The sequence below is a fragment of the Struthio camelus genome, chromosome 17 (assembly GCF_040807025.1).
Source record: "Struthio camelus isolate bStrCam1 chromosome 17, bStrCam1.hap1, whole genome shotgun sequence".
Taxonomy (NCBI): Eukaryota; Metazoa; Chordata; class Aves; order Struthioniformes; family Struthionidae; genus Struthio; species Struthio camelus.
In genome coordinates this window covers 6,324,302-6,351,482 of record NC_090958.1, presented here as the reverse complement: position 1 = coordinate 6,351,482, position 27,181 = coordinate 6,324,302, and the positions used below count along the sequence as shown (strand labels likewise).

General features: G+C 43.9%; 1 long non-coding RNA gene across 1 annotated transcript in view; it reads right to left on the bottom strand.

Annotated features, from left to right (window-relative positions):
- Nucleotides 1-9,031: 9,031 nt before the first annotated feature.
- Nucleotides 9,032-27,181, bottom strand: part of LOC138061378 (uncharacterized) — a 168,041-nt gene continuing 149,891 nt past the window's right edge. The window contains exons 4-7 of the long non-coding RNA XR_011135077.1: nucleotides 22,200-22,351; nucleotides 21,262-21,416; nucleotides 16,194-16,306; nucleotides 9,032-11,444 (exon numbers count right to left, since the gene is read on the bottom strand). This is a non-coding gene — a long non-coding RNA (uncharacterized lncRNA). The remainder of the gene's footprint in view (nucleotides 11,445-16,193; nucleotides 16,307-21,261; nucleotides 21,417-22,199; nucleotides 22,352-27,181) is intronic.

The window sequence follows — 27,181 nt, the reverse complement described above, 5'->3', positions numbered from 1 at the left end:
CCCCCAGCTGCCAGCTGCAGCAGCACTTGTGCACCAAGAAGGTAATAAATACATCAAGCTTGTCAAAGTCTCATTGTTTTGGCTGGAAAGAGGTGCCCCCCTGCGGGGTGAGATCACTTGCCACCACGATGTATGGCTTTCCCTTACTGACAGCTCTCCAACAGGGAGTAATCGGTGTCCAACTGAGAGAAGCAGGCAGCTAACATTGTTAAATGGCACTTAGGACTGATGAGGGTGAGGAGGAGGAAAAAGGAGCTTAGCTCCACTCATATACAGCCTCTCTTGTGCTGGTGGTGTACTGTGTTGACAGACAGACGAACTAGATCTCCCTCTGGCCCTGCCTGTGATTTCCCAGGCAGGAGGTGGCAAAGAGAAATCGGAAACAAATATTCCTGCTTGAGTCTCAGGGCAAGTGTCAGCCTTGTTCCTACATAAGGACGACACCTGGAACCTGTAGCTCTTGACACCTAGATGTATTAGTCAACATGAAATTAGGCAAGGAAATATGTGAAGAAGGACAGGGAAGACTATGTCTCTCTGCCCTTGTGTACAGATGCTTTACTTGAAGCCAGGCCCCTCACCTGTGCAGCAAATGGTCTGGCAAAGACTAGCCCTGAGTTGCACTTCTTGCGTAGGATTTCTGGGACAAGAGCTGGCAGGGGTATGAAGTTCACTTAGGAAACTGATTTTCCACGGAAAAAACCAGGAAGAAATAATTTGGCTTTTTGCATTTGGCAACTGCAACGGATTTTCATCAATATCTGAGACATCTAGGCAAAAGGAAGAGCAGCAGGTTTCTGATCCCCAGGTCATCAGCTTGCCTCACAAACTTGCCATCACTGCACTGTTGTTTTTGCTTCAGCCAGACAAATTAGCTTAAATTCTTGGCTTTTTTAATTTAAGAAATTTAAAATAGTGAAATGATCATTGAAACACTGTGACCAGACTACGCAATATTAAAATGAGTCATCTGGAGTTCCTCCACCTTTAGACTGGCCTCTTCAAAGATACTTAAGGAACTCAATTGCCCGTATCCCACTAAAATCCTCTCTGTATGTGGTTCATGAAGATTTAAGCCCCCTTCCTGCCCCCACAACCTCCATCCCTCCTCTCTGGAGTCTCTCTAGTCCATTATTCTTGAGGCTGATTTGTGAACAATGCGTTCACTTTCCGTACAGCCTAATGAAGATGTTCCTGTCCCTGAATATTATATCTGCTGCACGCTTAATGGAAAAAATAGCTATTATTATCATTGGTGGTTCAGAGGAGTTTCTTGGCAGTGAGGGTGGTACAGTTATGTGGACAATCAAACAAGCCAGTGATTATTTCCAATGCATTTTTGAGGAAATCATTGCTGTTTAAACTCTAATCACAGCAATACCTCATTTAAAAGCATAAAAGCTTTCACTCAGCAGACCTACCTTTTTTAATAGCTAGACAATTAAATAAATCTCCTGACACTTAACCATCATTTACCCAACAGTCAGAAAATGGATTCAGTGCCTTCACATTACTTAGGTCATGATATTAAGGCAAAAACTGAAGAAGTACAAGCAAGTGAAAGAAGATCTTTAAGGAGTGTATGCTGCACTGCAAGTCTGCATGGTATCCTTAGGGCTGTGGGGAGGGCACAATTTCTTCTTCCCTTATTCAAGGGACCAATATAGCTCTTAGCACTATTGTGTGTTGTGTTTATGGGTTTTAACTTTCTTGGGAAAAGGAGGTATTTGTTCCCCTTTTATAAGTTAGAAACTGAAGTACAACACAGTTGATGCCACCCTGCATTTCTATGTCTGCACGAGGAATTGAACCTGGAAGTAGTGAATTGTTCAAGACATTAGCACCCTCCTACACTTAGCACTGATTCAAGCTTTGTTTTGTTAGTATTTCAATTACAACTGGTATCTGGAAATGTCAGTGCCAGCGTGGATTAAACCTCAGCAAGCAAAAGAGACTGGGACCTAGTGTTTTTTGCTGGCATCTTAGGAAAGACAGCGTTATCTTAAATAAAAGCCCCCAAATTAACATTGAAGCAACTGTGACTGATCCTGCCCTGGTATGAACATTAGCCATTAACAGGTTATAGATCTTTTATTATCCATGATCCCCAGTGGCACTCTGAAACCTGGGTCTAGCACTTCTCCCTCATTAGGTTCCTCATGTGAAGAGCGTGTTCCTCTGATACCGTTACTCAGAAGCTGATGCTAAATAATTCCTAAATTTATTACCTTCTGCTGCCTGTCAGCTACTAGCAACTGTAACGGGAGTCCCTTTCTCCTTCTTAGGTAACAGCAGTGATGACATGAAGTCCTTGTCTTGAAAGCTGTATTTGAGTCTGAGATGGGTTATTACATATTCATAAACCCATGGTGAATTTCATGGTCTCCATTAAATTATACTGTTCAGAAAAAAGAAGAAAAGGAAGGCTAACCAATTGATCCAGGCTCATTCCAGAGTGTCTCAATAACTGACAACTACAGAGACAGTTCACTGTTTCTTGATTCCTGCTTATTCGATTTTTAAAGAGTTCCCGCAAATAAACTTTACAGAAGTGGACTTTTGTTTTTACCTCCCTCCCGGTCCTCCTTTTTGGCAGAAAAAACACACACAGTTTGTAAAGATGTTTACGACGGGCTGGAAAGAGTTAAAACCTCACCTTCCACTCCTCCCTCTTTATCGTTTTAATTGGCTGCTCTGATGACCTGACCACCTCTTTGATACGCATCAAATGGTGGCCCGTGAAATACGGAGCATGTCAGCCTGCCGAACAAGGGTCAACCTGATTGTCAATAAGGCCATCAATCAGCCCCGTGGATCCGATCCAGACCAAGAGCGCCAGATGGAAACGAGACGGCCTCGCCAGCGATAACGCGGCGTGCAGTGCAAGGCCCGACAGCTCGCAGGAGGGTCACTGCCCCTGAGGCCAAAAGGCGGCAAACTTCAGACTGCAAAAAGGCAACAGTGAGCAAACAACAACCCCTCAAAACAAGCAGAAAGAAACACTCTCAGGCAACCTAGCGGTGCTTCCAAATCAAAGCAGCCAAGTGAGGTGAGAGAGAAGGGAGGACACGCAGGGAGTCAACAAGTGAGAGCGGGGAGGTGCCCTTAAAGGGGGAAACAGCGCATGTCCCGGTGCACGGTATTTATCCTCGGGTTTCTCCTTGGGGGTTCCCCCACAGGTAGACAAGAGTGACAACGGCACAAATGCATGCCACAGTTGCACAAACGCACTTTTCCCCCTTTCCCCTTCCTTACCCTCATTCATCCCACAGTGAACTGAATTAGGGACTAGATCTAAGCTAAAATCAACCAGCCTTTCTTTCTGAGTTTCCGGGGGAGCTGACCATGGCACTGTAAGAATGCCCCTGCCAGTAAGGGAGGAGACAGCATGGGAACGCAGCAGCTAAAGAAAGGAGGAGGAAAGGAAACAGATTTTCTGGTGAGAACGCTGGCTTACCTTGGCCTCAAGAGTTTATGAAACCACTGCATAACATTCAAGCTGCACGGGTGTGACGGCTGCACTAGTTGTAGCAAGGCCACATTTCTTTCTGCACCATCACCGTCACCACAATCTTCATCTGCTTATGGATAGCATGTAAAGTAGGGGGGTGATACTTTACATAACTCTGCAAAGAGAAGCAGCCCTAAGATGTCAACCAATTCAGATGCAGCACTTCTTAAAGACGAAACAACTTCTGAAACACATGACCTCACCATGGGCAGTGGAGAAAGGGATTCAAATGAGGAGGGTTCTCCTGCAAAACTGAGGAAAGACTGCTTCCTTCCAATGAGAAACTAAATGGCACAGGACGGCCTAAACACAGGGCATGGCCCTACCCATTTGTACTCTTCTTCTGGCTCCATCATGGCTTGGCCTTCTGTGAAGAAATAAGGTCTGAATCATCAACAGGTACAAGGTGCATCTGCAAAGGCAGAAAGCTCAAGACCAAGTGTCTCACCTCAATACAAAGATCCACAGAAAGTACATGTCCTCCTGTAGACCAGCATGCCCGCTTACGTTACTAATACACAGGAATGCAAAAGCGTACCCACATGATATACAGGCCATTTTGAAACCCAGGAGCCTCGCAGCTACATAGATAATGCTGGAAAATACCACTTAGCTTGCAGTATCATCCCTGTTGCTGTTTATGAGAACCTGCTACATGGAGACATTCAGCAGATGAAGTCCATCACTGTCACAGGTACAGACCTCAACACTAACTCAACACAGCTGGGCATATTGACACAGATACCCCCCAAAGCAAAGTTCCCTTTTTCCTGCTGCCCCATCTTTGCTTTGAAGACAAGGCAGTCACTTGCTAAAAACTTCAAGCCAGCTGCAGCGGCTGCTGTGTGCTGATTTCACACCCTTTGCCTTGCCACCCCTGCCCTCTGCTGCACCTCCTCGTGTTGCTGCTCACGTCTCGTGGCTCACAGACTGGTGTGGTGCAAATATTTGCATGCTCCAGGAGAGGAACACAGTGCACTGGCCTCCAGGGGCAGGCTGTCTGCGTGTTTATTCTGGAATAGCAAACAACACGGAGAGCAAAGAAGAGAAGCAGCCAGATAAGATAAAAGCGTGTTACCAGATCTAACAACATAAAGTCAACAAAGACCACAGAGAAAAGTTATCTGTAAAGACCAGCAAATCCAGCAGCAACTGATTCTGACAGAGGACCCCTTTTACAGGTTGGATCACTCAGAAGACTGGTGATACAAAGCTCTTGGAGTGCCCAGTATCACGTCACTGTGAATTACTGTCTGTATCTCCTGATGGTTTACATACAAAGGTATTTTTGCGGCCTCTGTCCTGCCCACACCATGAACCTACAACTGCCACCAGCACCTTTGTAATACAGAACAGAACCAAAAATTTTACCACGTGTTATAAGATATGCGCTTTCCAGTACAAGCCATAGGCTAATGTCTGCGTGGTAAGAAACACTGCAGCAGTTCATTTCCAGTATGTCACAGGACTGGATATTTCCCTCAGAAGATAGATTCAGCCAGCTGTGAAGGCTTCTTCTGTCATTTAAGAAATATCCACATTTGATGAAGTTTCAATTCATGTATGTGATTAATTTATAAAGTGCCATTTTGCTGAAACAAAGTGTACTTGCTATACAAACTGCACAACAATGACCCAAAGGGAAAAAATGGAAAGGAGGTACTAGGAGAACCACATGTGAAAACCATATGGAAGGGTGTTCCACCAGCTTGGAACCAGATGGAAGAAAACATTGTCCCTGGACACTGTACAGAGTCCTACTGATAACACATGATAAATCATTCACTGAGTGTAAGCAGGAGAGTGAACATCATCACATACCAAGCTGCACAGGGACAAGAAGACCACAAGCTGGAGGACATTAGATAAAAAGCCAGCATCAAATGCTCAAATGTTACCCTTGTGCAGATCTAATCTGAGCTATTATCAGCAGGCACAGCCAGGGTAACAGCATAAACAAAAGCACAGCGGAAGGGTTTGAATGCACTAAAAAAACCCACAACACAGCTGAAGACGCAGTAATTGGAAGCTGAACGGAGATATTGGAGGATAGTCTAAATATTCACCCCTACAAAGCAGATATGAACTTAGTCCTGTACCCGAACACTATTTTCTCTGTGTGACCTTTGACAAGTCATTTAAGGTCCTCTGAAGTCAAAGGGCAGTCTCCCATCCACTCCAGCACTGTTCACCAGCTGCCTTCTCAGCCATTTCTCTGGCTGGGGCATTCCCAGGGACAGGAATTCTTTCCTTCCACACCTCTGTCTGTTTGAATGGAGGGTTCCTTGTGACAGTGCTTGTCTTCTCGGGAAAGAGAACTTTTCCTGACACAAGAGGACTCCAGGTTTGATTGGGTCAGCAAAGAGGACATCAAAATACAAATAAATGATGCTCAGAGTCAGGCTAGACAGAAGGTGACTGTGGCTAATATTCAATAACATCTCCATAGCCACCAGTATCGAAAAGCACTGATGCCTGCAGTAGTTTTGCCTGAGCTAAACGGGCCATCGTGTTGACCTAGAGTTGCAGATTTCACATTGACAACTAGTTAAAGCTTTACAGCCATCTCAACTTTCAAATTCTGTTTATGGCCTGAAAGGTCATTCCCAGCTGTGATTCCTCTTATCTTCCCAGTCTTTTCATTTCTTCTGTCATAGGGAATTCTTCTATCATGGGGGAGGCGAGCCTATCCACAAATATGACTTCTTCATGCTCTCAGTATTCCCCATGTAAACAATTGTCTGTATAAGCACCAAATGACTTCTTGCCCTAAGAAGGGCCTGAAATCCCTCTTTCAATTGCAGCAAATTTTTTAGCGGTACAAGCCTGTGTAACAGACCCAAGAGCACGACGGGTCATTGTGAAGGGAGGGAGACACGCCGACAAGGAAGCTCACCAAAGCACATGTACACAGGACCACCAAGGGTGACCCTAAATTAGACCACCCAGTCACTTAGTTGGCCCTATTCTAAGGAGGCAGAATCTCAGAGCACAAAACTGTGTCCTCACTCGGGTTCCTCGGCCTGTGTTTTAGACCATCACATATCTCCAGTGACTTCCTGCTACTGACCTCTTACAATAAATCATCCTGGCCAACCTCCCTCCCTCTTGGCAACATCCTGTTCCTTCCTTTAAAAAAGACTCCCACTCACAATTCCAAGGTTTGATATCAATCTTAAATAAATGCCTCTCTGGACTCAGCTGCATTCTCTAAACCACCTTATCTCCTGCCTCTCTAGAATGGCTGCAGTTCAAGAAGCATATGCAGAAGCCTCTTAGGACTTTTTGATTTTAATTCTACCCTTGTGTTCTCTTCCTTTGCCCCATTTTTATTACAGAGAGGGAAAGTTAGCTTTCAGAGGATAGACACAGCAATATGGACGTGTGCTTACTGTGACTTCCGAAAGGGAAAATATGAAAGCCCCCAAAAGAGACCATGCTGCAATACTATACAGGAAATACAGTGAAAAGAGAATCCATAGGAGAGGTTCTCTTCCACTGTCTCCCTTCTTCCGGCTTCCCTCACTTCACAGTTTGGGAGAACAAAAACTTTGTCAGCATATCTACACATCAGAGTCCCTTGATCAGCATCCAGAAGTAGGGAGACCAGGTGTCTCCATTTGACCATTTCACTTCCCATCAAAGCCTGGTTTGAACTGGGGTACCTGAGTTAGGAAAGCCTCACTCTTCACTCCCGCTGCAGAAAGGAGAGGCTCTGACAGCAAGCAATTCAGCCCTGGGATCACCTACTGACCACAGGAAGAGTTCAGCACAGCTGGGCTCCTAATTTCATTCTTCAACCAAACAACTTAGGATGAATCCAGATCCTGGCACTAGGTATGTCTCTGGAAGCCCGTGGAATAACTTACGGCCAAAAGGAAGCATATTTGCCCCTCGATCCAGCAATGTCCCTTTAATTCTCTGTGTCTCTATGCTTTGCCAACAACAGAGGTGATTTGCTTGTGTTGCACTTCGGTTGATTTTCACTCAGGGTCACTCTTTTCCCAGGTATTTCATTATTTCATCACTTCTGTAACCCTCTCTGATAACATATTGCCCCCTTCCCCTCACAACCTTATGCCCAGTGCCATGCAGGTCACAATTCTTCCAAAGAATGGAATTGCTCAAAAGGAGTAAGATTTGCCTGCTTAAATTTCACATCTATATGCTTCCATGTGAGACTGATGCTTAGCTGCTTACCTACACTTCTTGTAATCTTCCCTTGCTCTGTGCTCATCCTTCCCTGCCTTTACAGACTACAAATGCCCCCGACCATCTAGCCAGCTCCCTGGAGTCCATTTCAATGAGGGATCAGTTTCTGACCTGAGAAGAATTCCTTGGGTGTCCCCAGACTCCCACCTCCTTCTTTCAAATGTAAGAGTAACCGACTAATTCATTCCCAGTTCATTTGATAACAAGCCAGTGACTGTCTTTAAGGAAAGCAGCAGCGAACTAGCAGATTTCCAAGTCAGAGGAAAAAGCTGGAGAAGCAGCAAAGAAAACAGGCTTGAGTCAGAAAAACCAAGAAGGGTGAATAAGATGGCAAGGCAGTCTCCTAAAATGCCCTCAGAGTTTATAAAGTAATCGTATTCCAGCACACACATCTCTCAGATGCCCTCCCTCTCCTTATCATCCAACTCACTCAACCATGTCACTGACATATGTACTTAGCAGCAGTTATCGTCAGTGGCACATAAATAAATGGCAGGTATCAAAGAATCAAGGTCGTCAACTCGTCATGAATATTTCAGAGAGAGCAACATGAAAAGCTCGAGTGTCCCAGCCTCTCAGATTTCCAACAGAAGGGAAAAAATACAAGCCACACACACACACACACACACACACACGGGCTGCTGGCTCGGCCCTCACATGCACGTAGTTCATTTCAAGGCAATACCACATATGTTACAAGACAATCTGTCACTTCTAAAAAATATGTAAATACATATTACGTATCTCCTCTGTATAATGTGCAAACTCTAAGCAGCTGGCAAGAGGGCAGTGGTGATTTAATGCAAGAAAACTGTGCTTTGCTGAAGGGGCTAGAGACTAGATAGCTTGGGCTGTAACAAGAAGCCTCTCTGACAAAGGCGCAGAGTGGCATCTTTTCACACAATTATATGTGGGTCATGTTAACCTCTGCTGTGCAGGATTCCCTTGAGCTGCTTCTGTCTGCACGTCGTTGCAAAGAAATCAAAGTGGAAATTCCTCTCTCCTGCTCTTTTTCTCTGTACTGGGCAATGCAGTAAGACGATGGAGAGGGAGAAGGGGTTCCCGGCTTGTCAAGCACAGAAGCAGGCTGCTGGCAGGAGCACTGGCCAGATCGGAAATGAAGAGCGTTTCTTGCTGAACTCGGTGGCAAACTCCACACTTCAGAACCATTAACTAGCTGTGTCAATCGATGGACATGTCTGAGATTTCAAGCTGTTTCAGTGCAATACAATATTTGCACATATGGATATTTATTTCCAAAGAGACTTTGTTAGGACTCACTTTCAGCATATACGCCAGACACTGTTTGGAAACTATTTGCATTTTGTTCTGTGGATGTGGAGACAGACAGATGGAAGATGACAGACATACGTTATTTCACAAGGCTTTGGAAATACATATTTGCAAATGGAAATGTCATCAAGACCATCATGATTTATTAAACAAAACAAACGCTTCTTTAACCAAATCATTCGGGCAATCCACTGTTCAGGGTTTGTTCGGTTTTGAAGGGCTGCAGGGAATTTATTTATCAGACAACTGCACTTCTGAGAATGGGGGAACAAACCTTCAATGAGACTAATTTCCCCCTTTCTAGTGCCTCGGAAGTTTGTTCTTTATATAGATTGTCTTTTTTATCAGGCAGCTTACCACATTGTTCCATGGTACCTCTGGATTCAGCCTTTGATGTGGTTGGTGTACAGCAAATGATTTTTTATGTTCCATGGCAAACTAGATTTAAATGACAGGAACTTCTAGATTTGGGAGAGTCATCATCACCATGGAAATTCTGATATCGTTTATATTAAAATGCGATCTCCCTTAATGAACTGATTATGGAAATGAAGGATACATTCCCTGCAGTGACCACTGTTACTTGCTCTATCATCCAACTCCAATCATTTCAGCTCATTCCCACATTTTCAATACCAGTGTGTCACAGATTTTTGAACTTGCAAAACACAAGAAGCTGGAGAAGTCTTGGAAGACAGCTGGAGCCTGTGAGATAAGCACACAGATCAAAGTGTCTGCCAAGACACCTAAAAGTGAAGGTTAAGACCAAAAATTTTACAGGTATTTGAGCATGTTTCACATGGTGAGATCAGTTGCAGGCCATGCTTTGATATTACAAAGTACACTACGGCATACCAGGATCAGTAATTGCTGCTCACCTTTCACCCTCTGTTGCTCATTTCCCCTCCATGCCAACACGCTCTTTCCACTCATTTGTGCCAGCATAAGTGTTTGTGTGACCAGGCACTGAACCAGACTGAGGAAATTTTCCTGCTTTAAACAAACAAACAAACACGCTTTTTTTAATTTTTTTTTTTTGGCCAGGTTGGATCGCTCCTCCCATCTGGTTCACAACCACACGAGGAGTTGTGCCAGCACAGCAGCAAGAACAAGAGGCCAGGAGACAACAACGTCTTAAACCAATGTTACAGCCAAGCAATTTGTAATATCAAACCACAGGCTAAATCTCAGCTAAAAGCTTTTAGGGTTTGGAGTGAACACCTCTATCAAGACGAATTAAGCAATTCACAGGGCTCAGAGCTGTAGTTTCAAATGCAGTTTACATCTTTATTTTCAACACTCACCCCTGAAGGAGAAATGGCCTGAAACAAACCAGACAGGAAGCCCATTAATTCCAAGTTTCTGTAGATGAGATTCTGTGTGTAGGTATTCTCTTTAATGCAAAAGTGTATTCCTGCATGGCAGTCACTACCACTGTGACTCCACGGTATCACACAGACACCAGAACTATCTTAAAATTAGCTAGTGCAGATACTGATAACCATCTAGTCTCAACAGCACTATGCTCAGCATGGACTAATTTGTCCTGACAAGATTATTTGCAAATTAGGTGAGGAGGTCAGATGGCTGCCCTATAGCTGCATTGAAACATAGTAAACACTGGCTCCAAGTCTACACCCTACCTCCATTGTAACGTTCACAGGGCATTTGGTTCCTGTGCCCCCTCACTGCCAAGTTTCACCCATTCTCAGACCTAGTTTCAGCCAAGAATGTGTTCAAATGCCTTGCTCAGTGTGAGATCCTAGGTGCGTACTCATGTCAGTCAGGAGGCCTTTGGGTGAAGACTATGAAATAGACTCTCAGCTAGGAAGATTCAAGGGACTGGTGATAGTTAATACAACATAAAAACTGGATCACTTGAATCAAACGTGTAAAACTGAGGAGGTTGGGAGCAGGTTTTGTCCTGAACTAGCAAAGAAATGGCTCCTAGATGTTTATACATTACATCGCTGTGTGAGATGCAAGAGCCTGCCCTATCTGGAGGGCTGAACTAGTCAGATGATGTTATTATGAGAACAATTTTGGATCGCAATCAGAACATCCTCCTCCATTATGCTTTGCAAAGGGTCTGTCTCGGTTGTGTCATGTGGAGGCATGAGCTGCCTGTCAGTGAGATGAGTGGAGTACCGCAGGATTTCCTACGCAGAACGATCCCAAGCCCACGGACTCACATGAACCCATGGAGATGTCTCAACGGCTTGTGCTGACACATGGCACAAGCATGCTCAGAAGGCAGATAGAGCTTGAAGAGGGTTCACACTTGTCTTCAATTCTCAGCTTTGCAGTCGATTAGGAAAGCACGCTTCGGGAGTTTGTGCTTTGCTCGGTGCTTTTGGAGGGGAAGGATTCTCTGAGTCTGGGAAGCACTAACAAAAGCGAGACTTTCTGGTCAGGGCCACAGCATGCCCTGAGGAAAAAAAAAAAAAGGATATCTCTTTAATCCAATGTGTGTGTAGAAATGGTGTCTGACCACAAAGTTAGGACACATGTCCCATCACAGACATATCCTACTTGCCACTGTATGCGGACAGGCTGTACAAGAAAGCAGGCATACACATTAGACTGACCAAAAAAAAGCCAGGGTAATTCTTCTAGATAGTCTCAAGGGCAAGAAGATGCAGAATTATCTCTCTTTCTGCTTCTAGAACAAGAAGAAATGCCATTCTGGGTCACATCAAAGGGCAATCCAGCTCAGTACCACAGCTTCACCAGAAGGCAGGGATAGGCGCATAAGAGCGAGTATAAGAAACAGGTCCTCACAGACTTGGTCTTTCCCTGTTACTCCTGGCAACTGTTTTATCCATTTCTTTAAAGGCTTCCTACATCTGGTGACTAGTATAGCCATCAACGGACCTACCCTCCACCTACACATCTAAATGTTTTTTGAACATATTTGCACCTTTGCCACCATATCTCTTGGCAATGACTTCCACAATTTCTTTAGTCACTAATGTCACAAATTATTTCACTTGTTTTACGCTTATTACCTGAAGGGTTCTTCTGGTTCTCCTGACTCCAAGGCCTCCTTAAGAAAACTAGTCAGGAAAATTTTCAGTGAAATTTTGTTGGTAAAGGTTTAATTAAGCTAAACTGAAACTTCTCATGAAAAGAATGTAAGAGTTTCAACGAGAGTATATTCTCAGGTCCAGCATGGGACTTCTTCTGAACTCCACATCTGATTTTTTAGGATAACTGTGTGTGATGTGGGATACCCAGGGCTAATTCCACACCACTTGCAACTATTTTATCATGTATACAAAACTGAATGCTTCCAGCAGGAGAGATTGATTACAAAAGTCCCTCCCTGCCATGCATTTCATCTGTCTGGAAGACTCTAGTCTAGATAAGGCAGGACAGAGACTTGAGCTTTGGTCTCGCATCTCACAGCTGCATGCCAAAAACACTGGATTACTCTGCGGTGATGGAACTTCTTTTTCTAGTTTTGAATGGCCTCGGCCTAGTTCTGAATTGGAACAGATATGAAAACCAGTTCTCTTCACCAGTTGTGTTCTCTCCTATGTACAGCGTCCATTTCCTGTACCCTTGACTTCACTTTTGAACTCCTAACTCTCTAACTGTGCCTTTGCTTTCTGAGATCCCTGCCTCCCCAAGTCTTAATTCTTCCCTGTATTTCCATACTCGTCAAACAAGCTTTTCTTCTTACTGCAGGTGAGTTCTTCCTCACTCTGATCTTGATACTCCCTTCGCCAACACCTTGGGTGCTATTCTAACAAAAGCAGATGAATGCAGTACAGATTTCTCCATCCAAGCCAGTACTATTTTGAACCCTTCTCAGTCAGTAATAAGAAATGGGCATTTCCAAGGCATGATTCATGTCATCCCAAAGTGAATCACTACATCACTAGAATGTGGATGACTAAATCAACTGTCAACATCTACAATGTAAACATCTGAAGTTATTTAAAAGAAATCTCACTTTCCATCTTTACACTCATCTAAGACTTCTGTGGGCCATATCTCAAATTCATGCACTCCAATTTGTTCCTTGTCATTTTGGGTGCTTTAACAGGAGTGGTTACTATCCTCCTTGCAGCCTTAGTTTCAATAGCACTGTCTTCTCTTGACTTTTCTTCCTTTTCCGTAACTTTTCAATGGTCTTGTTTTCCACCAATCACATCAGACAGTATCTCACAAACCAACGGCAAGTCCCGCCACTGAGAACAGCCTCATTACCCTGTCCAAAGGCCTTTTTGTGGACACCAACTAACTAATGTAACTAATTAGGTTGAACTGACAAGCAATATTGTCTGTACAGAACAAAAGCTGCAGGTGCTCCAGTAATCATTTCAACTTTCAGGCACAGATACGACCACCCAACACCAAAACATAATGATACCCACAATCAGGAAATTAATTCAGCTAGCTGTTAATTCACAGCTGTTAAAGAGCCCTTTTCACCACTCCAGAAACAGGCCTTTCTTATAATCTTGTCAAATAAATGACTTTTGTAAAACTCATGTTCATTGATTTCAGGAAGTTTCAAAAGGATGTGGGGAAGGAAATGGTGCTAAGATCCCAGAGCCTTCCCTGACACTGCCCCATGGCCTTCCCCCATCTCCTACATATGATTAAGAATCTGAACCCTCTGCTCATTGTTGTGGTGTCAAAATGGCCTGGTGGTGGGTCAGTCCCTCAGGCAGGCAGATCTGAAGCCATTTATGAGTAAACTGTTCATAAACCTTAAAGTAACTCTGAAAGCTTTTTAGGTAAAGGGCTGAATTGGTTTCTGTCTGAGAAAATCTGATGTATGAAGCAGTAGCCCCGTCAGCAGATGACATAACCCAGATGCCATGCTGACTTGACTCTGACTTTACAGCACTCTGGAGAGAGGAAGCAACTTCCCCTTGATCAGGCAACACCCAGGATCTCTCCTGCATCACTGAACACTCCAAAGCTCTCATCCCATTTACCTCCCCGCGGGCAAAATGAAATGTTGTCCCCTATGCATCGTTCATCAAAGCTATGCCCTATAATTAATAGCACCATTTGTTCAGGGGATTTCAATAGGTCCTGAAATCCAAAGCATCAAAGCATGGACACTGTCTCATCCCAGCCTGGATAGATATAAATATGCCAGGCAGACTTTCACAGACATGGGACCCAGGATCCGTTGTCCCTCTAAAAAGGGTTTATAGGTCTTTCAGAGCTTTGAGATATCGCAAACTAGGTTCTCAGCTCCAGCACAGATGCTACTTAAAAAAGAGTGTTACATGAGGAGACCACCTTTTTGATCTTTTGAGGCAAGACTTTGGGCTGGAATTGTCCCCACAAAAACTGAAAAAGCCACAGTTACAACAAATAGCAAAGCTCCAAACAAGCAGCAGACTAGGAGCGGCCAGGTACAACGCAGGACTGGTGACATTCCCTTTTCCTTTGGCAACATCTCTCACCGCAGCAGCAGGAACAACAGAGTGGTTGTTGGGAAGCGGCTATTGTTCAAACCAGACCTTACCAAGCCAGCACCACAAGGCTTAGTTGGAAATCTTTTCTCCCTAGCGCTGCAGCACAGCCTGGGTCACCCCAGCACAAGATCTCTGCCTCCTGCTTAAAACTGTGCAGCTCCTCTGGAACAATTTTTTGGGGCCTGTGGTTTTTCAGCAAAGAGGAATTAAAAGAACAAAACCTTGGTTCATTACATCATGGCTACAGTAATGTCTAGGAACATTTTACATTTGATAAAATCTCCCCAGATTACCTTCTGAAAGCCTTGCGGTCAGGTCACATGGCTGGAAACATAAGAATGATGTAAGTAACCACTGAATAGCCCATAGATCAGTTCTCTCATGGTGCTAATACTTGGGAGAGACATTACTCCTCCTCCAAGGGAGCGGGGTAATTAGCTGAAGTCAAGGAACTGCTATGCCTATGGAGAGACAGGACGGTCTGAAGTTAACACCTGCTTAGTCTCACTTCTCAGGAATTTTGGGTACAAGGTTGCTCCCTACTTCCAACTCTCTGAACTAGTACGTTCCATCCCTGTCTATCCCTCTGTGTCTCTGTTTCCTCCAGGTATAAAGTCCCACCTCCTGTCTGTGTGGCTGGGAAGCTCCCTGGGGAATGAAGATGAAAGACCCATCTTTTACTGAATTTTTACAGTGTGAGACACCACTCTCAGTCGAGGCTCCTTAAATAGAGGTGAACCTCTTAAGGTGAGGATTCATATCTGAAGCTTGGATACACAGATATTAGTCTGGATGGTCAGAGTGAACCCCTTCCAGCCTGAAGGGTTTGCAAATCTTTTCCCTGTTAAACCCAGATAAACATGGCAGAACACAGGGAGATGAAAAATGCCGAGCTCCACGGGGAAAAAATGAGGTATAATTTTCAAAGAGACTATTACTTTAAAGGCAATCTCTATTTCATCCTTGCACATGCTGCCTTCAGAAGATACACACTTTTGCAATCCCTATTATTTACAGGATAAGCCTTGTGCTTTGGTGGAGTACTGTACTCTGCCTCTCTCTGTAGAGAGAGCGTGAACTCTAAATCTTCGTGTAAAGGACTGTATGCACGACTGTATGCACAGCTTATGTGTTTAACAATCAAAGGATGGGCAGGAGTCACCTTACAATGCTGAACTTAGGTGACTTCTCCAATGTCATTTACATCCAAGACAAATTTAGATATAATAAACAAGAATTCTGATTCCCAGACCATAGCTATAACCACTAGTTTATGCTGTTTCTCATCAGAGCAACATCACCATGAGACTTTTATTCAACTGAGAAAACAGAAGTGACAGCAGCTCTTTGTTTTGATTGGCCCTAAGCTTCCCTTGTCACGCCGTAATTAGTTAGCAGGATTGCTTTATTGCAAATGGGGTTTGGATGGCTAATTCAAAGATAAGTCTCAAAAGCAGAGAATAATACAATGTTACAGCCCCTCAAAATGAGAGCTTCTCTTATCTAGATTACTCACCCACTTTGCCCGCTTTCCAATATGGACTTAACAAGTCTTTACTTTTGTTCTGAAGGCTCAAATGAGTTCGAGCTTTCGTTATGAACATAAGAGTCAAAGACAGTGCCTGTTCCCAAAAGCTGCCTATCTAAACCAGGCAACAGGTCAGAAAAGGTCAATGCTAGCTCCTCCTCTTTACAAATCCAGAAATGAACCACAAGGAGATTATAAGACTTGCCTGGTGTCATTTCAGCCGAATCGGGAACTCACAGCACTGGATAATGACTCAGTCAGAAGACCACTCTTCCTCTTGAGCAGCAGCTGGGGGTCTGGGGTCTGGGTGTGACCAGCCTGGCAAAGAAAGGATCATGTTGTTCACACAGTTGAAGAGTTCTGGATGCCTGGACGCCTTGCTGCAAACCAGCCCCCCACCGCCCCTCCCGCCTTTGGCACAGGATCTTTGTCAAAGCAGCTAAAGATAAATGCTCCAGTCTGGTACTGTTCCCAGTGTCCCATTTGCAAGCTTTGGCGCTAACTTCCTGGTAGGTGCCTCCCTTGCAAACTGGAATCCTAATTTACAAAGCCTTTAATTTTAAACTTTCTCATCACGGTCTTAATAAAACTAAATGACAGGTAATGGTCCCAGAAGCCAGGAACTATTAGATCTTTCTCAACACTAATAAGGGCTGATCAGACGCTTGCGCGCTCCTTTTCCAGCTCACAAAAGCCCAACTCCCCAAGGACTCTGCAGCCGGGGGAGAAACAGGAAATCAGCCCTCTCAGTGGCAAGGGAAGAAGGGAAAGAAAAAAAAGGAAGGAAAAAAAAAAACACGTCAAAGCGAACACTTAAAACTGCAAATGGGTAGCAAGATCACGGCGGATAATGCCTGCTCTCCTCTTGGAGTTCATTCAGGGCCCACGGGCTCGCTCCATTTCCCCAACAGAGCACTGGGGGCTCTCCGAGGCGCTACAGGCACTGTGGCTACACATAGGCATGTAGCAAACCGGCTCTGATTTCTGCCCAAAGGCATCAGTGTCATACCGGTCGGGATGTCAGCTTGGGAAAACGTCAAGGCAACAGTCACAGTGTGCTGTCACAAAGAGAAATAGATATCATTTCAAACACACACAGCTCTGGAGAGAGGAGGGAGCAGCAGAAAAGAGAATCCCATCATGCGCTCTTTTAGCAGGGAGGGATAGAAAAGGAGGGCTTAACTCTGCTTTGGCCATATGGGAAGAGGTGGAAGTAGAGGACGCTCTGCACCTGTACAATCAACATGTCATTAAGCTGGGAGGAGCAGGAGGGATACTCCAGAATGGACCTGATTCTCAAGTTATTTTATGCTAGTTAGAAGAAAGGAGCTGGAAATGGCCTCCTACAAGTATTTCCTGCTTTCAGGACTTCCTTGGCCAGCATGAAGCTTTACTCTTAGCCTCTAGCACAAAGGAGAAGGATAGCAGTGCGGTTGCAACGATCAGGGCTCCAGTGGTTTTCTGCCTTCCTTAGCTTACACCTCCACACCTGACTCACAAAGGAGGCTTCAAACCCAACCTTGATCCTACCCCAGCTGCCGTACTAAGAATCAATCAGGTCTTATAGTCTTCACATCCCAGCCTTAAGGCAGCCCTGGCTTATACACTTTGCATTATACCTTCTTCCAGACAAGGGTGGCTGTTACAGTCATATCTTCCCCTGCTAGAGAAAACCAGAAAGAAGGTTATTTAGGCCTTATTTGGAGATACTCTGTCTTCACGTACCATGCGGGTGACTTAGAACTACACTGTTCCTGTAGCCATTAAATTATTGGGCCTTGTTGTGAAAAGGGGAAACTGAGGCAATAAAAGATAGAGGAATTTTATCCAGGTGATAGAAAGCAACTATGGCACAGCCAGGACTAGAAGACGGAGTGTCAGGTTCTCCTCCTTGGCTCCAAGAGCATCCTATGGCAGCTCCTCTCTCTTTCCTTTTTCTTCTGTTTATCAGTATTGTCTGCCTTTTGCTTTTGTCTCCTTGCCATTCAGGATGGTATTAGATCTGCTGCTACTACTCTTTCCTAGACCATACCTCTATCACGCTGTATTGCAATCCTTCCGTGGTTGCAAGGGCATCAGAACATTATTTTGTTGGAGGGGAAAAAGACAGAGCTACATTTCAGTCCCTTTTCCATAGCTAGGAGGAGAGCTGAAAGGAACAAGTTATCCATTGCAAAAGCAAAGCCTGAAGGCCACTATTCCCATTTATATCAGCACCCCTCAGACCAGCTGATACCACTACCCAAGAAGGAAAACAAGGTCCACAAGAATATAGCAGACAGCCGGTGACAGTCCCTGGAAGGGATTTCAAACCAATTCTTGCAGCTGACACAGAATGAGAAATGAACATAGGAGGTACTTGGAGTTTGAGGCAAACCAGGGCTAGGGATCAAACCCAATGGATACTGGCATCTATTCCCTTCAGGTTTTGGGGTCCCAAGTGGGAGCAAACCCTGAGCACTAGTGGCAGCTGCCACTCCTATCAGTTTGAACAGTTACATTTTCACAAGATCATCTGCCAAGAGTTCTGCCCATAATGAACAGTGAAATTATCACAATACCTCCCAATAACCTCATCTGGGTTTAGGTAGCCATATTTTTAAAGCAAGAAACAGCACCACTTTTGAGGTAAGACCTTTTAGCGTCACAAAAACGCCATCCAAGAGTACATGCATTTTAACAAAAGGACGGTGGAGGGAGTTAAATCTTGAGATCAACACGACATTTCCAAGAGCTGATTATTCCTCCATCCCCATAAATCATTTGCTTTCTGCCCATCTGCACAAAGGGAACAGCACCAAGGGATCTCAGGCTTCAACTTTGAAGGCATCCTAGTGGTAAGTCTTGGAGATGACACAGAAAGCTTATCTTATTACCCCTGCCACTGCTGTCTGTGCAGCATTTTTGATATACAAAGTCTGTATCACAGAAAGCCCTGGAGCCTGTTGCAATATAATTAATGCGATAGGAAATCTGGTACTGGAGCGCAGCCAGGACTTTCATCACACTCAAGCCTCACTCAGTAACCACTGGACGTTCCATTCCTCCCTCAGCCACCCACCTTATTTGTCTTTGCTTCCCAATTCCTCTGAAGCACCTTTTAAACCCTATTGACATGACTGTTTGCCATAGTAGCATGCAGGATCTATGAAGGACTCTCTGTCTGGAGCAAATTCCTTGCTTGCTGGCGCGTCTCTAGCCTAAATCAAGGCTCTCTTATCCTTGCATACGACACTAGCTCAAATAGCCTTGCAACCTCTCACTTTCCTATTCCCTTCAGACATTGTTATACTTAAAGTGGTTCCTCCTTCCTCACCCCTGTCCTTTTCCTCCCAAGTTTGGCTTTCTACATAAAATTCTTTCAGCTTTTCTGAATAGCTAGAAATCTCCCAAGACACTGCGTTATTCTGGTTACCCTATACTTTGCCCTGTACTCTGGATCTTTCTCTGATAATAAGGTGCATACGCTGTATATTACAGCTGTAGAAAGAAGGGGGATTTATACGTGGCCTCTTCTGAGTGCAATACACTGACCTGGATCCCCTCCCAACATCTGCTCGTAGTCTGGACAAAGGGAATGAAAGATGTTACAAGGTTTGCAGCTTGTGTAAGAAAGATCTCGTGAAGAATTGCATGCTCCTAACCCATGGGAAACGGGTACAGACAGCCTCTTGGAACAAGGTGTAGCCTCGACAGGGATGCTTCATCTTGCAACACTAGTTTTTTCACTGCATTCTTTACTAGTAAATAGCATTTGTATTGCTTCTTACAACACTGCAGTGTTGGACAGAAGAAAATATCTGTAACCCACAACAGACAGCATCAGTAAAGGGGCTTGCCTCATCCACACAATACATGGACTGCAGAGTGAAGAAGAGAAGCTGGTGTCTTAGTGTCAAAGGTTACGCTCTGTTTATCTAAATGCATTCATATATTGGGGGAAAGGACTTATTTTGCTCTGTTTCCACCTTCTGGTCACCAGTGAGCCACACCAAATTGTCTCCCCAGGCAGGATGCTGGTCCACTTAGTCCAAATTTGCTTCCACAGGGAAACATAAGCTAAGCATCCCCTTGCTGGCAGGTTTAGTTTCACCTGGCTCTAAAGCAACCCAGTCCTCATCACTAATTATCCTTTCCTGTTCCTCTTCTATTCCTTATGAGAACTTAAATGTAACTGTGGATTTTCTCACTGACCATGTAAGGTCCATTAGTCAGACAGATTCAAAGGATGATTTAAAACTTTGTTTGGAAACAGTGGGCATTACATCCCTGACTTGGGCATCATCATATTTTAGGCTAGACCAAAGCACTTGGTAAACAACTAATACCTCTAAGTCAACTTGCTTTTCACAGGACAACATGATAATAGAAGGTGACCCATAAGGCCACCAGGTTCACAACACCTAGATCCTCAGAAAGCCCCTAGATGCCCAGCTCTGATGGGAATCCTGAATATGCATCTCAAGTGAGGTGCCCAAAAGCCAGGGTACTCTAAACCTGTAATGGAAAGTTTGGATTAACCGGCTAATTCAGTTGGAGCTTTCTCTGCCTTTGGCAGTGAGTCACACCCCAGGCTATCATACGTCCCTGGGTATGTCCTTTTTATCCAGACCATCATTTTGTCTACATGGGATTTGACAGCTTCAGACGTTCCCCCGGGATTTCAACCTGTTGGAGCAGTGTCTGTGACTGGGCCTGTGGGAACAGTCCAAGCAAACAACTCACAAACAGTAAAGCTGAGATGTCTGAGGTGCACTGCAGGTCCTGGGTACGAAAAAAGAAGCCCGCACTTCTCATAATGGACTATGCAGAAACAAAATCAAGGATAGCAGGACTCCTTTCATAAATACTATTGCTCTTTAGGATGACTGTTTTTCAGCCAGCCTTCAGGCTAGGAATTTCACCTGTCCCAGAAACTAACAGCCAGAAAGAGAAAGGATGTTTCTGTCTTGAAGGGAGAAGAGCTGAGCTGGTCTCCTGATTCTGCCACCACCTTTTTTAGACTCAGGGCAAATTATTCAGTTCCCAGGCCCCAGTTCTCCATCTGCACAAGGGACACAACAGCAACAGTTCTCTCCCTCTCCTCCTTACCATTTACTGTCTCATCCATTCAAGCATTTCACAAAAACAACTAGTTCAGGCCTCGTGCAATGACTTCGGCTGGGGTCTTATGGGAATGGCAAAGAATAATTAGTAAGAGGGGAGTTGTTTTTCCCAAGAAATTAAGAATAAAAGAGGACATGTAAGTTGGACAAGTACAGGGTAATACTCACCCCTGTGCCATGGCCCATGCGACTCTGAGGACGCTGCGCAGCGCAAGCACAATGCAGGGGGATTCTCGGTTGCAAAATGCAGCCCTTGAGAAGGAAAGCTTTGCAGAGAATATCCACAGCAGGATCTCACTGGTTGTTACAAGCTGTGGCCTCCTCTTAGACAATTATTTTATTAAGGAAAATACATGTCTTACAAATCCTCCTCCCTTCTCCCCTCCTGCGGCTTTCTTCTCGCGTTCCCAGCCTATGTAATAAGGCATAGCTTTCAAAGGAGCACTACCATGACCAGATGGTCCAGCAAAACCAAGCTTGTGAAAAACAAATTCTCCACAAGCAGAAAACTTGGGATGCGTATGTGTCCCTTTGAAACAACTCTCAATGCGGATTTTGAGGTGCACTGTTTCAGGAAAGGGTGAGGGCCAGGATTTCTTTCTAACTGATATCCACCCAGGCACATACACGACAGACGCTTATCCTTCTCATGGCTCGTTGTCTTTTCAAACCACACAACAGTGTCATTGTTCAGATGGCAACTTCACAGCAAAAGGCGATCGTCACATCCCTCAGCTGGAATTGGCTGCAGTTCAGATTTCAAAGCCCAGAGCAAGGTTTTTTCACTGAAGCTTTTCTTCTGGGAGCATGCTGACAAGCCGAATGGCTTACCCTCAAATGTGCCAGGCCGTAATAAAATCACCAGTCACCCAGGATCTTCTCCAGACCAGACAAAGGTACTGCAAGGGCAGGGAAAACAGATGCCCTGCAAATACCAGAAATCATGTGGTGTTTACTAGGACTCTCGGCCTTGTTCCTGCCACTCAGCTGGACCGACTCCAGGCGTTCAGGGTTCACACTGGACTGACTCCAGATTAAATGACAATGTAATAATTTATGTGCATCTCCATGCTTTGGTTTTAAAACCTACACTTAAAAAAGGATACAGGGACACAGTAATTTCCTTGCCGAATCAGACCTGTGGGCCAGCTAAGGCAGGATCCTATTCATTACACTGGTAAGCGGAAAGTTGACAACACAGTTCTCTTCGTCCTGGTATTTGGGAAATTGTTGCTTTAAGAAGGATGACAAAGGAAACCTGAATAAAGAGTAAAGAAGAGTGAAGAAGGGGAAAGCCTTGCTGAGAGAAGCAGGGAGCTCTTTCGGCCGTCTCTAAGATATTTGTAAAGCATGCATGGTTCAGCCTGCAGCCATAATAACGTTGCTAGATGGAGGAAAAGAAAGGAAGTTCCATTTGGTAGATAATTTTATGCTTTCATTAATTACTTCTATTTTGCTTTGGAAAAGGACTCCAAAACCTCAATGTTCCTCTCGCATTTTTATTTTGAACTCACTGAAACATGTTGATAATGTCTTATCTTACACACTGCTAGAAAAAGAATGTAACTTCCATCTAAAAACACAAGTAAAAAGTCACTTTGAAAGAAAAAGAATAAATAAGTAAAACATATGGCTTCAACCCAGTCAGGCTCTTCTCTCTCTTATTCCTCTTAAGGAAAAAAAAAAAAAAAGGAGTCAAATCAATGCGATTTCCTCGACTGTTTCAGTTTTGCCAGAATGACATTTTCCTACGGAAAGCCAGTTTGTCAAAGTGTTTCTGACCAATTCTAAGCACAATAGTTCCTAGAGAGTATTTATGTGAGCTGTGATAATTAGGACAAGATTTACAAAAAAACTGTGTTACTGTGAGGGAATTCAGCGCTTGGACATGGAGTATAAGGTTCTGTGACTCCTATGATTTTGACTTCACCTTGAGATTTCAAGATGTCGGCTGAGGACAACTACTACTTTATCATCAGCCAGGAGATACAGCCTATTACAGAGAAAACACATATATCAAACAGCCTCTGCCATGAAAACTTAATTCTTTTTCTGTCTTATTTAGCTGTTTTCTCTTAAAAAGTCATCAGACTGAAAGTAAATGGTCAGCCTTTATGAACTGAAAACATCACATCCTCAGTTTCTATCGGCATGAAGAAGACAAAATATAACGGACATACATCTTGTCTAAATGCCAAACATTTAAACTTCTCTAAATGTGACCAGAAATGATTCTTACCAGCTCAGGAAAATCCCTTTTTGGGGGAAGATTTTAAGTGCTAAGAGCTTTTGATTGCATGAAGAATATTGTGCAGAAGTATTTTCTCGAGGCACTTTGATAATCCAGCTGCCAATGCCAACCTGACAGAGGAATCTGAGAAGGGACTGAACAAATGTGTTTGTGCAAGACGGTGAGTTTTGGGATCGCTTTAAAAATGGTGCTGTGCAGCTGCCCTGCCTTAGCAGGAGCTTCTCCACAAAATATTTCTTCTACAGATATTTCCTGATATTTCCAGATATTTGCTTTTAAATTCTCCCAATCTTATCAATCCTTTTCAAACACCTAGTTTTGGTTGTGTCTGGCTGAGAGACAGCAAGCTGTTTACCCAAACCAACACAGTTGGTCCATTGCTACAAATAATCTTGGCAAAGTGAATCCAACCGAGCGACACGCTCCTCTGCTGGGGTAGAAATGGCTGGAAAAGATTGGCAAGGTTCTTATCTCGGCACTTCAAAGAGCCTCCTCCCTTTTGACAACTTGGTGTCTCCCTCTGGATGATCTGAAAATCTTCTTTTGAAAGGTTTTAAGCCTTTTGATCTCCATAAAAGCCCAGTCACAAAACATCTTACACTGCATGTCTTGAGGAGTCCATAGACCCTGAGCCATTGCCACTTCCGGTCCTCACTACTACTAATCTTGCAGCATTTAGGATTTCGTCTTTCCTTTGAAGGGACACAAGTTACTTGAAAATCTTGTATTAAAAACACAAATGTGTCTGCATTTGACGTTAGTAACAGAAGAACAGAATCCATCTTCTACTCATTCTTCCCTCACCACTCCAACTTCTAAGACATTTGCACACATGTCATCTCCAGGAACAAAAAGATGAGGGAATTTGCAGCCGGTTTCATTCACTGGGCAGCACTGACATGCCACAAACGTGCTACTGCAAACACTGCAAGGAACTATTTTAATCTAAATAAACACAATGTCCAATCTATTCTCTTTAAAATAAATGCATGAAATAATTCATTTAAAGAACATTTTGTAAGGCTCTTAAAAAAGCAGAACATATAAGTTCACTCATGACTCAAATATTTCAGAAACTCAGAAGATCAAAAGCAGAACGTCAAGGATTTATTTCTACACACTCTTAGTACAGCTTCTTTTATCTGTCCGTCTATTTGTCAGTATTTCTGAAAGTGCTTTTCATCACCTTGTTATCTCAGGGCTGGATCTCCATCCATGGCACTGAACAGGGAGCCCTCAGAATTTCACTGGTTACGTTTGGAGCCAAGACAATGATGAGCCCTGAACTAATTTCAGCCTTGCCAGGTCTGGCCACGGTGCAGGCCATGAACACTGTCAGTAGCTATCACCAAAGGTAATTTTTTTTGCACTTTCTAAAGTAAGTCAAGGCATGGAGCTGATCTGGGTTGCAGAAAGAAGTGACATAGCCTGAACTCAAGACGTTCCTGAGTTCACAAATTCACATGGCACATTGTGCCATAGACATAAAATCATGTTTATGAGGTCCCAAACAAGAAATGGGTCTATCACTAATATAATATTGCCTGTACTGCTAGAATTGGAAAATAAGCTCCTTTCTTTTCCAGCTTTGCTATCAGTGTATTCCAGCACAGTTAGAAAAAAAGACAAGAAGTATTTATGTAGCCCTATTTTGAGAGGTTGGAAAGTGAGGAAAGATCCCTCCTTTTCTGGACCTGCCACTGTGCAAGAAGAGTGTGTGCAGAGAGTCAAACCTTCCTCTTGTCTATTTGTTAGAAGAGGAAGACCTACCTATGCCTCTCTCCCCCAAGAACAGTGAATCGTGAAAACTTGTAGCATTTATGTCAAGCAGAGCACAGTTCTCCTTTTCACAAGGAATGTCACTGAGTTAGTTCCCCCCTTCCTGCTGGATCAATACTTGTACACAGAGAGGACGGTTGATTTAGTTTATGGTGACGCTTCACATTTCACAGAGTATTCCCCACCCTCGTCCACAAAAGTGACAACAAGCAAATACATCTCGAGTCACGGGGGAAAAAATGACGATTGCAAAGGGCATCTATTGGAATTATGCCGCATTACGAAGTAAGGGAGAAATGTTTCCAAAATCATTAAATTTCTCATTTGTCCAGTGCAGTGATCATAAGAATCGAGTCAGGGAAAACAAAAAAAAACAAAGCAAACACAAAATCAATAGGAAGGGAGGAAGGGAGGAAGGGAGATCAGTGAAATTAGCACTACCCAAGAATTAACACCACGCCAGATGTCAAGTTTGACATCTTCCTTTTCTTTCCCTTAGAAGGGTAGATTAAGGCAAGTAATAAAATTTTATACACAATGCAAAGAAAGATAGGGAAGGGAAATTAAAAAAAATTAAAAGGAAAGAAAAAAATTACAGGGCCTGTGGGATGATGATAGAAAAAAAATGTAAAAAGGATATTTCCTCCCAGTCATCAGAGATACACCTGACACCAGGCACCTGGTACAACCGTCATCGATAAAGGCTCAGATCCGTATCATCAGGAGACAGCTCCACAGGTTTGAGGCCTAATTTATGATTTTCAGATTGCCAGCTGTGACATAATTCACTGGGCAGCAAGACTGAGGTCAATATACGTTTAAGTAAAAAGGTTTTCCGTAAGCCCGTGGGGTCAATCAGGAAAAGCTGTCATTATTGCCTGGGAGGAAAGCTGGGGAGAGCGGACGGGCTGGCAGGGGGAGGGAAGGGGACCAAGTAGTCAATTCCCGTTAAGTAACTAAGACTGTTTTATTGCTAAACAGCGGTTTAGCAGCAAAGTACATCCTGGAGCATCTGAGCCAAAGGATTTACTCTTTTGGAAAAAAAGATTTCCACCTGTGCCTCGTTCCCTACTATCCTCTAGGCAACTTCTTCATAGGCAAATTCAGCTAGGACCCAGATTCAAATCCTCCTTTCAGAGAGGAAAGTTATGCAATTTAGGAAACTGCTAAACCACCTTTACTGTGTTCAGTTCAAGCAATCTTAGGTCCCCTTAGATGACAAGAGATGATACAGGCCCTGCCCATGCCCTCCATCATGGCTTCAGCACCCTGTGTTACTCAGAAGGTGAGGTTTTCCAGAAACAGAAGTTCCAGATTTAGTTACACCTACCTTGGGGTCACTAAGATGTCATTTACTCTATGACAAAAAGCTTCTACTTAGTAAAAATCTACATATTCATATTTAAGGTCATATTTAAGAATTCTTGTGGACCATGCTAAGGAAAAAAATCACCGCACCCAAACCAACTGAAGCAAACTAGCTTATGTCCACTCCTTGAAGGACAACACTCTCTGGTGCAGACGGAGAGAGTTAAAAGTCTCCTAGCCAAGCCTGAACCCTGCAGTGCACACTGGTGACCCTCTCATATCCAGGCTAGGATGATGGGAAGACAACTGGTCTCTGCAGTCAGGCATCATTTCCTCACAAAACTGCAGCAGCAGCAGCTCCTGCTCAAGGTGCCAAGATGGGATGCAGGTTATTAAAGCCAGACTTCAGAGCCTGATCTAGGTCCCTACTATTCTCTGGCTACACCACTCCAAAACAGTTGGAATCATCTGCTTAATCTGACCAAGGTCAACAGGAAAAGGACGAGGAATACAGAAGGGAAAGAGTGCCCTGTTTGAGCAGAGACGAAGAGGGTGGGAAAGGCTGCCAAGGTTGAGTAGGTACTTTCAGTAGCTTTTATTACTTGTGCAAAAAAATGTGTAAAATGTGTAAAATGGTGTTAAGAGGTGAAAACCAAAGAGAATCCAGCCCAAAGTGTTCAAAGGATGATTACAGAGAAAATAGGTATAAAAATTCATGTTCTTGTAGACTGTCTACAGATCGACCCAGCA